Genomic DNA, 13,352 nt, shown 5'->3' with positions numbered 1-13,352 from the left:
ATAAGGTCAGTCAGGATGTTAAATGTAGCCACTGCCTAGTTTGTCATCACATTTTGTAACAGGAACAAGGAAGCCTGATAGACCAGAATCCCCAGAAGAAAAAATATGAAAACCAAGTCAATATTTTAACCAAGATTTATAGAAAATGTACTTCTTTTTATATGCCTTTTCTCAGATACATTTACCCCGTGTGGCTTTAACAGAGATAGAAGTGCTTTTTCTGGGCTCTGTTCAGCTTTTCTCCACATATGTTTATCCTGCTGCTCTTTAAGCCCCTGTGCAGGGCATTTCCTCACCCTAAAACCTGTCCTTCAGACATGAGTAACACCTTGCTGAAGATACTGACAGGACCACCAATTTTAAGCATCTTGCAGAGAGTCCTCAAAACAAACAGTAAATTTTTGTCACCAGTGCATCACAAATCCAGTGGCTTTCCCTTGAGCCTCCCCTGATCCAGAGAGTCAGTAATTGGGAACTGGCTTCATGGCCCCAAACATGCATATTGACTTGTTTAAATTACATTATAATGTAATAAAATATTGCTATGCTAGTGCAGGAGAAAGGGTTTGTCTGAGTGGAAGACAGGCTTTGGCAGAAATCAAAATGCAGGTGATGTGCTCAGCAACCTCAGGATGTGATTGTTTATGTCTTTGACAATAAATAATACATCACAGGCACTGAAAAATGGAGCTTCACAAAAGTCTTGTGAAGTAAATCAGCAGCTGTTATCCAGGACAGAGAGGGAGATGGGGCATAAAAAGGTTAAGGAACTTGAGCAAAAGGAAACAGCAACCTGTGGCCACGTGCAGCTCCTGGGGTGCCCTGGTCTGTGCTGGGAAGCACAAACCCTTTCCCTCCCAATTCCCTTTTAACTTCCAACTGCAAAGAAATGGCCACTGATAATGCATTTGGAGACTAAGTTTGTCAGGAGGATGTGAAACCAGGAGATAAATTAATGGGTTTTATGCTCTTTGATGGATTTACAGAGACTCTCAGAGGCTTTAATTTGGTCAGGCTGGGTTCTGCCATGCCTTATTGTTACATCTATTGGATTTTTGACAAATATAAAGCTCTCCAGTGGGACTGGGGATCTGAAGGGTTTTGGGGTGGAATTAAGAAATATGGTATGATTCTGTGTTTATACCAGGAAGGCTTTTGTTTTGTTCTTTTAGGGATTTGGGCAGGAACCGTGCCCTTGTCATTAATTGTTGTCCATTATGACTCAGAACAAACTTACTGTATTGTTTCAACTACTTTGTAGGCATCACAAAATGTTTAGACATTTTGTCTGTGTTGAAGTGTGAGATTCTGTCCACCTCTACACAGCTGTGTAAGATTCTAGATCAGGGGGGTATGCTGACAATGCAGAGGTGATCTTGTAGATGTTTATGTTTACTAATATTTATGGCAGTTTGTTGTGATTTGAAAATACTTTGGGCTGAATTTGGTTAATGCACATAGCCTGGATGCAGTAAAGGCAGGATTTCTCTGCTCTAACTGCCTTGCCCTTTCTTCCTTCCTCCCCTCCATGGATGACATCCTGCTGCCTGCATCTGTAATCCACAGCTCAGTGCAAAGTGGCCACAACCACAGTGGGCATTTCTGCTGAGGTTTGCACTCTCAAGCCAAGAATTTTTTTGTGCTTTTAGGGTAGAGGATGCCAGCATGCCCCTCTGTAGTCAGGACCCAGTGCTGAGGAAATGCTTCAAGTGAAAAGCATCCCTATTTTTGCAGTTCTTTCAAAGGAGCCCCTGTGGGAGCTGACATTTGAAGGATTCCCTGCGTGTGGCAAGGTCTGGAGTCAGCCAGGGAAGCCAGGATCCAGGGACAGCCTCACAGGGGCTTTGTGAGGAGCTCAAGCTCTTTTTGTGGGGAGCAGAGCTCTGGAAGGAGCAGCTCTGCAGCTACAGGAGAAGAGCTGGTACAAGGTCAGAGCCTTTAGAAAGGGCAGAGAGAAAACAAACCATGCATGCACTGCCTGTGTGCATTTGCATGCATGTGCATATGCAAGTAGGTCCGTGGGTGTAATTAACTCCTGGTTCCTGGGTGCATTTGGAAAACAAAAGTGTCAAGTTGCAGAATACACCCTCCTCCTTGTGTAAGCATAACTACATTAACCTCAGAAGAGGAAAGAGGAGGGATTTAAAGCACTGCAAAAGGCTGTATTGAGGCTGAATCCCTTGCAAAATCCTCGTGCTAAATCAAACCTGCTTCAGTTAAACAAGCTCATCCACCCCTCCATCATACAAAACTATTCGTTTTTCACTCTCAGTACTGAAAAAAAAAGGTCAGAAGTATTATCACTGGTTTTAACCTAGCAAAGGTATTTGCTACTGTCCTGAGGTGTGTCTGCCAAGCTTCAGGACCGATGCAATTTTTATGCCTGAAGCTCTGTACATACAAACCTCCGGGGGTGGGGGGGTGGAAATAAACGAGTTATCTGACGGGTTGGCACAGTCTTAACTAGTGCTGAGCAGCTGGAGAATCTGGAAAGCACATCAGACTTGGAGTCTGTGGGGAAAAGAGGAAATTCTGCAGTTTTCAGAGTCGTTCCATAAAAGGAACAAATTAAGGGGAGAGGTGAGCAGGCAGAGCACTTCAAAGATGGGAAGTCTGCAGACAAGAAAGCATGTTGATAAGACCATTAAAAGCCAGCTAGCAGAGTGATTAATGGAACAGAATTGCCTTTTGGTTCTTGGGATGAACAGACAATTGCATCCCAACGGGATCACCAGAAATCTGAGCACAAAAGTCAAGCCATCACTGAAAATCTGCATTTATTCTCACTGCCCTCCCAAACAGCCCTCCTTCCAGCAATCGCTGATAAGCTGAACTTCCCAGATCTACTGGAATTTTAGTGGGCAAGGTTCTTGGAAGAGGAAAAAAACCAGAGAATTGGGGGAATAGGATTGGTGGCATGCAGAGCTTGAAGAAAATATCTCAGGGGTTCGTTGAGCAGAAACCTGGATTTGAGGACAGCTCAGGTCCCAGCCCCAGGAATTCCCTGAAGTCCTTGGGAATGCCTGCAATGCAAACCCCATGGCCAGGGTGGGAGGTCACATCTCCCTCAAATGTTTTGTGTCCCTGCTGGGCAGAGTGCTGGAGCTGTGGAGCAGCTTTAAGCTCATAGCCAGGAGCAAATGGAGGGGCTTTCAAGCACCAGAAATACCCAACGATTAACTCAGCAGTGGCTGAAATAAAAGAAGCGTCATGCATGGAGGAATATTTGGCACCTTTCCAGCTCTTAGCAAATACAAAACCCCATCAGCCTAAAGAAGCATTAGGAGTTTATGATGTGGAAATAACTGGCTGGTGTGTGACGCATTTCCAGCTTATGGTGAGCCATCTATTAGAAGAAAATGTTTTAGACATTCTGGGGCTGGACTCAACCTCCCTGCTACAGGCCAAATGCCATGGACATGAGGCAAGTGTTTCAGAAACAGAATATCCTGCCATGTGCAGAGAGGGAAGAGATCAGGGAACATTAGGCATAATTGCTTCTCAGCTGTTTAGTGCTCAGATGAGGTGATGGGGAAAAGTCTTCTGTAATAGCTGAGTTGGGGCAGCTCTGTCTGCTGTGGTGATACCTTTGCTGGCTTCCTCTCACTCTGAGGCACCCACTGGATGCACAGAAACCTTTTACAGTTTGACCATTTGACTTGAAGAAAGCTCTCAGAGTAAAAGGGGATCTGCAGAAATGGCAGGAGTGACTGAACTGTTCTCAGTGCATTTATTTTAGCAGTAAGGAAAAAAAAAAAGTGTGGCTTAGTCATGTGCAGCAATCAAGGTCAGCATGGCCTTGGGTTTGAGTAGCAGCACTCCATCCTCTCCAGTGGAGTCAGGGAATGCAGAGCATTCCATGGACACCACCTGGTTTTACAAATACCTTCAGAATCAGGAAAAGTACTTGCTTTACAAAGGAGCAAACCAAAATACGAGGAAATGCCCCAGAACCCAACAGCACATCCAGCAGTGACAGACTGTGGTTGGTTGCCAGTCTGTCTCTGCAGCTGCATTCTCCTTGGGAGCAAGCTGGGGGAAAGTATCAGTATGTCACTGGCAAAAGAGAGCAATGAATCCTTCATCTCCAGAGCAACTCCAAATGGTATTCACAAGCCCCACAGCAATTTCCTTAACAGGCACTTTCTGAAGAGTGTTCCTCTAGAGAAGTTCCCCACTGGAAGAAAATCTCAGGTAGTTTCAGGAGGGCAAGTCTCTTCTTTCCATCACCTGGGGGTGCAGGAGCTGCCCCAAGGTGTCTGCATCCTTTATGATGGAAGCAGACCCAGCAGTGAACCTCTGACTCTGAAATGCTGGCTTTCATATAGAGAATACAAGAAAATGGGAGCCAAAACTCAACTCAGTCAAGCTGAAAAATGGGCCTGTATCTATTTTTTTTTCCTTCTTTTAAACACTAATTTTCTGTCCTCTGGGTCTTTTTAATTCTTCTCTCTGCTATTTTTGTCAAAGACAAGATTTGTCTTTTTTTATTTGACACATTCTTTTCAGTTCCTCTGGGAAAAAAAAAGAGAAAAAAATGTTAAAAAAAGGAAAAAAAAAAAAAAAAGAGAAGCTGTGGCTATATCAGCACCAGCCTACAAAGGACTACAGAGAAGATTTCTTTGCTGGAGAAACTCTGTTAGGTGTCACACAGCACCAAAGGAAGGGAGGTTTGGTCCAACCTCTTTACCTTTGGGCAGGCTTATTTTCCCATTTTTAACCCTGTGACATTAAGAACCTTCCCAGAAGTAAATGTTCACTCTTCTCTCCTGAAGTACCAGGATTTCTCAAACGCATCTAGGATCTGGACACTCACACTTGTTTCTATTTCAGAAAATACCACCTGGTCACAATGCACTTACTCTTCATGGACTTTATAAAGGAAAATGCCCAGACATTTGCAGGAACAGAGTCCCTTTTGCTTCCTGACTTGAATATCATAGTAAATGTATGGACTTGGCAAGCCCCTTCATGCTCAGAAGGCAGGGTCTGTTGCAGGAGGAGTTTTAATACCAAATCACAGAATGTCTTAAGTTGGAGGGGACCCCCAAGGATCATTGAGTCCAACTCCTGGCCCTGCACAGGACACCCCAAGAACCAAACCCTGTGCTAGAGAGCCTTGTCCAAATGCTCTTGGAGATCTGGGGCTGTGACCACTTTGGAGCCTGTTCAGTGCCTGACCACCCTCTGGGTGAAGAATGTGTTCCTGATGCTCAGCCTGACCCTGCCCTGACACAGCTCCAGCCATTCCCTGGGGTCCTACAGAGAAGGGATCAGTGCCTGCCCCTCCTCTTCCCTCAGGAAGGGGAAGCTGAGGAGATGTTTGCTCAGACATCAAAGAACAGCTCCTTGACTGGCAGCATCGCTGCTTTGCTGCTTCCATTACTCCTCTGAAAATGTGCCAAGAGGTACTTTAGTGGGCAGCATGATGTCTTATCCATGCTTTACATGAGCTAAAGAGACATCTGCTCTGTGCCAGTAGAAGGAGGACATTTCCCCATGAGAATGGTGTCATTCTGCTGAGAAGCATCACCGTGGCACGGAGCTATGGCGTTTTCCAGCAGAAATGAGCCAGCCCAGCTGAAATACCAGGGCAGCCTCATGACCTGCGATGCACCAGCCCAGCCCTGACCTGGCCCTCACGTGGGTGTGATCAGCAGGAGGCCAGAGCTGGGCTAGCACAGCCCTGCAGGGCTCAAAGGAGCTGCTGGCTCTGCAGGAGCTGTGCCTGAGCCCTGTGAGCACTGGGCTGTGAGCAGCACTGCAGCAGAGCAGCAGCCCTGCCCTGCCTGCAGCAATCCCCTCTGCACCTGGGCATGCCACAGCCCTCCCAGGGACGTGCTTGGCTTCAGTGCTGCTCCCCCAGCAAAGCAGCAAGAGCTGGGGTCACCTCCTGAGGGGCTGGGAGAGAACAGGGAGAAGAACTGCCCATGCTGGGTTGGTGCCTGCCTGCTCCTCCTCCTGCTGCTGCTGTTTCCTGGGAGCTGCGGATCAGAGCAGTTCTATTTTCAGGATTTAGAGAAAAGTTTCAGTCACAGGTCATGACTCCCTCAGTTACAAGGGATTCTGACCATTTTTCCTGCGGGGTGGGAACAAGAGAGCAGCTGCTCTGCTGTGCCTGCCAAGCTCTGTCCTGCCTGGCTGGAGTGCCCAGCTCAGGGAAAGCTGCTTCCTTCATCCACAGGCCATAAAGATGCTGACACCCACAAAGGTGCACACCAGGGGTATTCATGCATGGTCTCCCAGAGCTGGCCTTCAGAACACATTCCCTGTGCTCCTGGCTGGTGCAGAGTCCCTGTGCCCTCCTCAGACACTGCCTTGCAAGGCACAGGATTTCACAGAATCACTGCAAAAGTGGAGATCTCCTGACAGGAGCAGAGGAACAGAGGGCTGGGAGGAGGCTCTGCCTCACTGAGCCCAATTGCCTGCAGTCACAGGCCATCATTCCACAGGATCCCCTTCATCCAGCAGGGAAGCTGTTATCATAAAACTGGTTTCACCTGGTTTACAGTTTGCTTTCTTTACTTCCACCTCTTTGTCAAGAGGACTAATTTAATACCTCATTTTTCTGATGGCTGGAAATCTTCCCAAAATTTCCAGCCTTCCACCTATTTGTTCTTGTGTCAATGCTGTTCTCAAGCAGAATTAGCTCTTCCCACCCTCCAGTGTTAGCCTTACTCCCAGCTGCATTTGTAGACAGCAATAACATCTCTCAAAGCCACAGAAAGGAAAAGCTGCATTTGCTGCACTTCTCTGCAGCTGTTTCTTGTTTTAATAGACCTTTTCTGAGTTCCTGTGCCAGGACTGACTGCCTGGTGCTCCAGGTAAGATCTCATCAAGCCCTGGAGCAGGGGTGTTCACACTGGATGTCTGATGCATCATCATAGACTCACAAAGTCTCTTGGGGCATGCCAGAACATCTGACTTCACTTTTTTCTCTATCATTTCAAAGGGATAAGCCCCATTTCACAGAAACAGTGCATGTCAGGATTCTCTCAGTGCCCAGCCTTGCCCTTCAGGTGATCACATCCTTCTTCACACTTCCATCTCTCCTGCTGCAGCCTTCAAGTCTACCCCATTTTTTGAATAGTTTTCTGAACCTCCACTATTGTGCTTATCCACCCTAATTTCGTCTCAGCCACAAATTTTGAAGCATCTCCTTTTGTGCCAGGAAAATTAGAATTATTAATGCAATCAATCTCCCCCACCAACCCTAAAGGGACACCAGGGTCACCACTGCACCCCAAACTTTTCCAAAATATACTCTCTGTAGTTCTCCAGACATTTCCTGCACAATTCCACTAATCCCTGTTTTCTGCACTTTGACTAATCTTGTCACCATGTCAAATACACTGTAGAAGTCCAGAGAGATTAGATCTACTGCACTGCTTTGTTAGGAAAATCAATTATCCTATCAAATAAAATCATCAAATGCACCTGACACAACACTGCTTTGGTAAAGCTTTGCTGCATTTTTTCCTACAAAAAGAAATCCTTTTACCTCCTGAAGCTTTGTATAACTTTGAGGTCAGACAAACCAGCCTTTAGTCACAGAGATCATATTTTTCCTTTAAAAAATATACTAAGTGAGGACTACACAAAGGGGTGACAGGAACAGTGACAAAGGGGTGACAGGAACAGTTCCCCATCTGGAGCCAGATTCCATACAAATTGGCTCTAGCAAAGCCACAGCAGAACAGCACCTAACCTCTATTACTGGCCTTTCTACCTTCTGTTAAAAAATGTTTGGGCTTTTTTACATTCTTTAATTCAAAAGAGATTTGAAATCATGCTTTTACAGTGTCAAAGTACAGACTCATGGGCTCAGGAGTCAAGCAGACCAAGTTCCAGAAAAATAATGTAAGACCTGGATTTCCACAAGACCCGTGGAAACAAAATGCTGAATCTTTTCCTATGGCAGTGAGGAAATCTCTTCCCTAAAAGAGGCCCAGAGAATTTGAAAGTGCACAGAAGCAGGTGATTAGAAATGAAAATAAAATTGTGAATATTCCATGTGTTTTGTTTGGGTTTGATCCAAAGGCTTCTGGATGGTGCAGGTAATGGGCTATTAATGTTCACAGCTTTCTGGCTGGAGATCTAATTTTTAAGCATTTCTATATCCTTTGGTCACTAATGAAAAAGGACCTGGGTTTGGGGACCTGGTGAGCTCCCATGTGCTAAATTTATGTTCCCAAGTTATCCATATTTTCTCTCCCTGTTTCCCCTCCTCCCTTCATCCTACCCACTGAGGATCTCCTTGTTCTTGCCTCAGCCAGGGCAGCTTTTTCACTTTTCTCCCTGAAACCTGATTTTTGTGATGTTCCTCCCCCTCAGGATGAGCAGATGTGATTGCAGTGCCAGCTTTCCATAGCTCTGCTCTGTGAGGAAGCCCTAAAGAGATCATCAACCCTTAGATGTGCAGTTTATGTGAAGATGGGTGTCACAGACATCTTTTATGAAAAATCCTTTCCTTAGGATTTTTCTTCCTGAGAAGCTGAGAGGCCTCAGGAACAAAATGTAAACATTGATTATCTGCTGCTGTGGAATGCAACAGGTGCATCTGGGATTGGCCCATGTTGATTGTTTCTAATTAATGGCCAATCACAGCCCAGCTGGCTCGGACAGAGAGCCCGAGCCACAAGCCTTTGTTATCATTCCTTCTTATTCTATTCTTAGCCAGCCTTCTGATGAAATCCTTTCTTCTATTCTTTTAGTATAGTTTTAATATAATATATATAATAAAATAATAAATCAAGCCTTCTGAAACATGGAGTCAGATCCTCATCTCTTCCCTCATCCTGAGACCCCTGTGAACACGGTCACAGATGGGGGCAGAGGAGGGGTTTCAGAGCCAGAAATGCTGTGGGTTTTGCAGGTCATATCACATCTTTATGATCCTTTTTCATGTCCTCATGCCTGAGAAAGAGTCTGTCATTCATTGCTTGCTCCTCCACTGCTCCTGTGCTCAGCACAGCCCTCTGTGGCCAGGGCTCTGCATTCCCTCCTCCCCAGTTTCAGCATCCCTTGGGAGCTCTCCAAGCCATGTGCAGCTCTGCAGTAAGGTATTTATACTGACTGTTTGTACTACACACACACAGTAAAGATGGTGAGTTAATGAAAATGAGGGCATTTCACTTGAGCTGTTCCAGGACTGTCTTAAAGAGCCTTGCATGGGTAATTTACCTTGTAGTGCTATTAGAAGAAAAGTAAAATGGCCAGTGAGTGGAATTAGAAAAGAAAGTAATGAAATTCAAACACGATTATTATCAAAGACAGGCTCTAATAGGATACCAGAGCCCAGTTGGAAGTTCAGAAAAATTTGAACTTAGTGACAAAAAAATCCCCACTTAATTTTCTGTTTCACAAAACAGTTTTATGAACCTAATAAGGAAATTTTAGCAAATCTGATTGTGCAAGGAAAAACTCTTGTTATAAATAATCAAACTCAGAAATCAGATGCCAGCAAAGGAGAAAATTTCCTTCTCATTTATATTCTTGTCAAACCACTGAAATCAGAAGAGCTTCAGGAAAATTTAAGACTTCCTTTGTAAAACTATATTGCTTGACAGTAACAGGGCTCACACATTTAGATGGTTCTCCCATCATACTCAAATATTATTGACTGTTATTATTTAATGGACAAAAGATCTCTGGAGAAAAATCCAGTATCAGGAATGAAGTTTTTCAAAACAAAATGCATTTGTATATCTGAAGACAGAAATTAGAGCAGACAGTACTACTTATACAGTAGAGGAAATAACATATATATCATACCAAGTACATAAATGTAGAATCTTGATCCTCTATGTCATTAGAAATAGCTATACTAAAAATTAATGGCATGAAATTTCTTCACATCAGATATTCTAAGGAATATTCTAATAAGTAAATATTGAGAGTCACTGGAATAAAGCACATAAATAGCATCAGGCACACAATGTCTTTTTGTTCAGTGGCTGCACTGCTTTTGACACAATAGAGCAGTCTCTGGAAAAGAATCCTGAAAGGACTGAGCTGGCCAAAGTAATTAACACACACAGTTGTTTTCTCTGCAAGAGAGAGGACAGAAAAAGCACATCTGCTTTTGCACCCAGACCTGTATTCCTCACTGTGGTGTGTGGGACAGGCATCACCTGCAGTCAATCCAGTGCCACTGGGCTCCTGCTTGGCTCCAGACCAATGCTCCTTCCTGCTCTCCTGCACTCAGCCATGCCAAACCCTGCCTGACACTGGCACAGGTGGGAGCCTCTCCATCCTCTGCCCTGGAGCTGCTCTGTGTTTACACAGCAGGAGCTGAGAGATTAATCATGTCACCATTTCTTTGATAGGGATCATTTGGATTCCTTCTGTCTTGAAATCCTATCTTGACAAGCACTGAAGTGTCTCTGACCTCAAATATGAATGCAGCCCCCATTTTGGTTCTGCCCTGAGTTTTCTAACAGAGACAAGAGGGCAGCAGTGAGGATGGCACAAATGTTTCACTAATGCTGCCCACACTGCTGCCCACAAGGGTCCTGCTGTGCCTCCCAAACAGGCCAGTGGCTCCTGTTTGGAGCTGCCTCTCACACAGATATTTCAAATCCTGCAGGCTCTGTGAAGGCAGGAGCTGTCACTGGTGTAGGGCACTGAGCCTCTCATACCCCACAGCCTGGGCAAGTTCCAGTGCTCTCTTTGCTGGGAAAGGCTGTGCCAGGCTCAGGAGTGAAGCCTGGGAAAACAAATCCCCATCACATCACAGGGAGCTTCACACTGCAGAGCCCTCCCTGCCATCCCCACACCCTGCCAGGGCTCCTTGCTGCACCACACAGTGACCACACACCCCTGCAAGGACAGAGGGAGCCAGGCCTCCATACCAGGGAGCATCTTTCACACTTGACAGGTGCCTGCCACAGTCTGCACAGCTCCAGAGACCTCCCTGCTCACATGGACTCCCTTCACATCCCACTAAACCTGACCAGAGCAGAGGTTCTGTATCAGACCAGGAAGGACAGAGGTTCTTTGCTGGTTTGGTGGATTCAGCAAAGTTAGATTTGGGGAGGCATCTGAGGATCTGTTATTCACCTCTACTCTGCAAACAGCACAAAGAGAGGCTCTCCAGGGAGTGCCCTTTGCTTTCCTGAGGGATTGCATTGGAGCTGGCTGCTGGGGCTGAGCCCTGCTCAAGCCCACCAGCCTGGCAGGGGTTAAAGATCCAGCTGGGAATACCAGGAGAGCAAGCAAGAGCCAGTGAGCACCGAGGCAAGAAGGGGGGGAGCTGTTTTAGTCATCTGTGCAAAAATAATAGCAGCTCTGAGGGGAAAAAATCCAGGTAAATAGACATGGTGTGTAAGATAAAGGAGAGCCTGGGGATGTTTGTTCCTGCACGAGCAGATCCATCATGCCTCCCCCAAAGGGTGTTGCATTCCCAGGGACTGGGGTTTTTTACTCATTTACTGCACCAAGAGGCATTTGAAATCTGAGCAGGGAAAGCAAGTGAAGAAAAGCATCCTTGCTGCAGTGGCTGTGGGTGGGAGGAGAGGGGATCAGAGGAGAGAGCCAAGGGTTAGAGATGCTGGCTGTGCCTGTGTGTGTGTGTGAGGCACATCAGAGTGCCTTTATCCTCAAACACAGGCAGCAAATGCATCCCAGAGCCTGATCCTGCCACATCCTGGTCACAGTGCAGCTGCACATTATTAGAAGTACAAACTTCCTGGGACTGCTTTTCCAGGTCTCTTCTGTTCCCACCATTAAAACACCTCTGGTTTCTGGGGTGTGAGGCTCCAGCTGGGAGCTGCTGCAACAGGGGTTTGGGTATTGTTGGAGGAATTCTCATGCAGTGAGGATATGGCCCCTCATCCCAGTAGGGATGAACTCCACAGCTTGTAATGCATCTTCTGTGCCTCTCTCAGAGGCCACATTTCGAGTCAAGGTTACTTCTAAGATTCCGAAAATAGAGCAAGTACAGACACAAAAACTTAAATAATCTTCTTAAAACTTCTCAGAGCAGAGAAAAGGTCAGATTACAGGTGTGTCTGTGGGCAACTTGTTCCTTTTGTTGTTGTGGTTGTTGTTGTTTTTAAAACTCACAGAAGTGGAGAAATAACAAAACATTACTTCATTATCCATAATGAGTATAAAATCATTTCAAGCAGATGTAAACAAATACCATTAGGTAATTAAAACCAGAGATAACTGACTGGCTAAATTCCTCTGGAGTCCACTTCAGCTTTTGATGATACATTGATATTTTTGCATATGCAGAATTGAAAAATTTGTCAGAGAGGGCGGAAAAGAGAGATCAGTTTTATTAATGAAAAAATGTGTGTTTATGCCAGAGGAGCATCCCTGTAGCTTGTCTTGAAAGCAAAGATTTATCATTTTGCCTATTTCCTCTTGGAAAGCCTCTGCTTGGTTTCCAAATACCATTTTTCCCCAACTAATGTATTCATAAGCACATCCTGTGTCCTCAGCTGCTGTGGTGATGGGGTAGAAGTGGCAGGTTTCTACAGGCACTGTAAGATTTTCTTTATGGGGAAGAATAACTTTGTACAAAACCTACATATATGTGGAGATGTATGTTTAGGACCAAATGTTGTCCTCAGTGGTATAAATCCCAAACACCTCTGCTTCAGTAAGTATAATCAAATCCCTCTGGTCAGCCTGCAGGAAAACTGAGAAGAGATTTTGAGCTTTGGTGAATACCTGGTGTTCACAACCATAAATCCTGTGCTGGTAGATTTATGTGCCACTCTAGGCACCTGCTGCAGAATATAGATCAGGAAAATTAAAAAGTGGCATCTTGTGTGAGGTTTCTGCTGTCCCTACAGCAGGCATTTTCTCCAAACAGGCTGGGCTTTGAATCCAGCCCAGGCAATGTCCCTCCTGCTCCCTGGCTGCTGTGACACTGCCACCAAACCCCTCCTTCTCCCTCCTGCACTCCCACAGCATCCCCCATGAGAGTCTGTGGTGTCCAAGGACATCAGGCATTGTCTCTTCATGGGTGGCTGTGTGTGATCTCAGCACCAAACACCCTGTGCCATGTGGAGGCTTCTTAGGCAGTTTTGCTCTTCTGAATTTAAAGTTCGTCAGCAAGAGAGCAACAATATAAACTTAGCAACACTGGATTTCAGTCATCCTGTCTCAGTTCACAGGCTCACAAAGGAATTTACGAAGGCAGAGGATTATTCTTAGTTTACAAGTGGGGAAACTGAGTCACGGTGCTACACAAAGCCTCTCCACAATCCTGCTCCTGGCCTGGCCCTTTACCTGCCTGCTTCTGTTATTGCTTCACTGAAACCTCCCTCACTGGGGCATGGCAAAACCCCCTTCCCTCCCTCTTTGCACACTCTCTCCACAACTGGATCTTTCCCGCT

This window comes from Agelaius phoeniceus, chromosome 10 (genome assembly GCF_051311805.1).
Source record: "Agelaius phoeniceus isolate bAgePho1 chromosome 10, bAgePho1.hap1, whole genome shotgun sequence".
Classification (NCBI taxonomy): domain Eukaryota; kingdom Metazoa; phylum Chordata; class Aves; order Passeriformes; family Icteridae; genus Agelaius; species Agelaius phoeniceus.
This window is presented reverse-complemented; position numbering follows the sequence as displayed.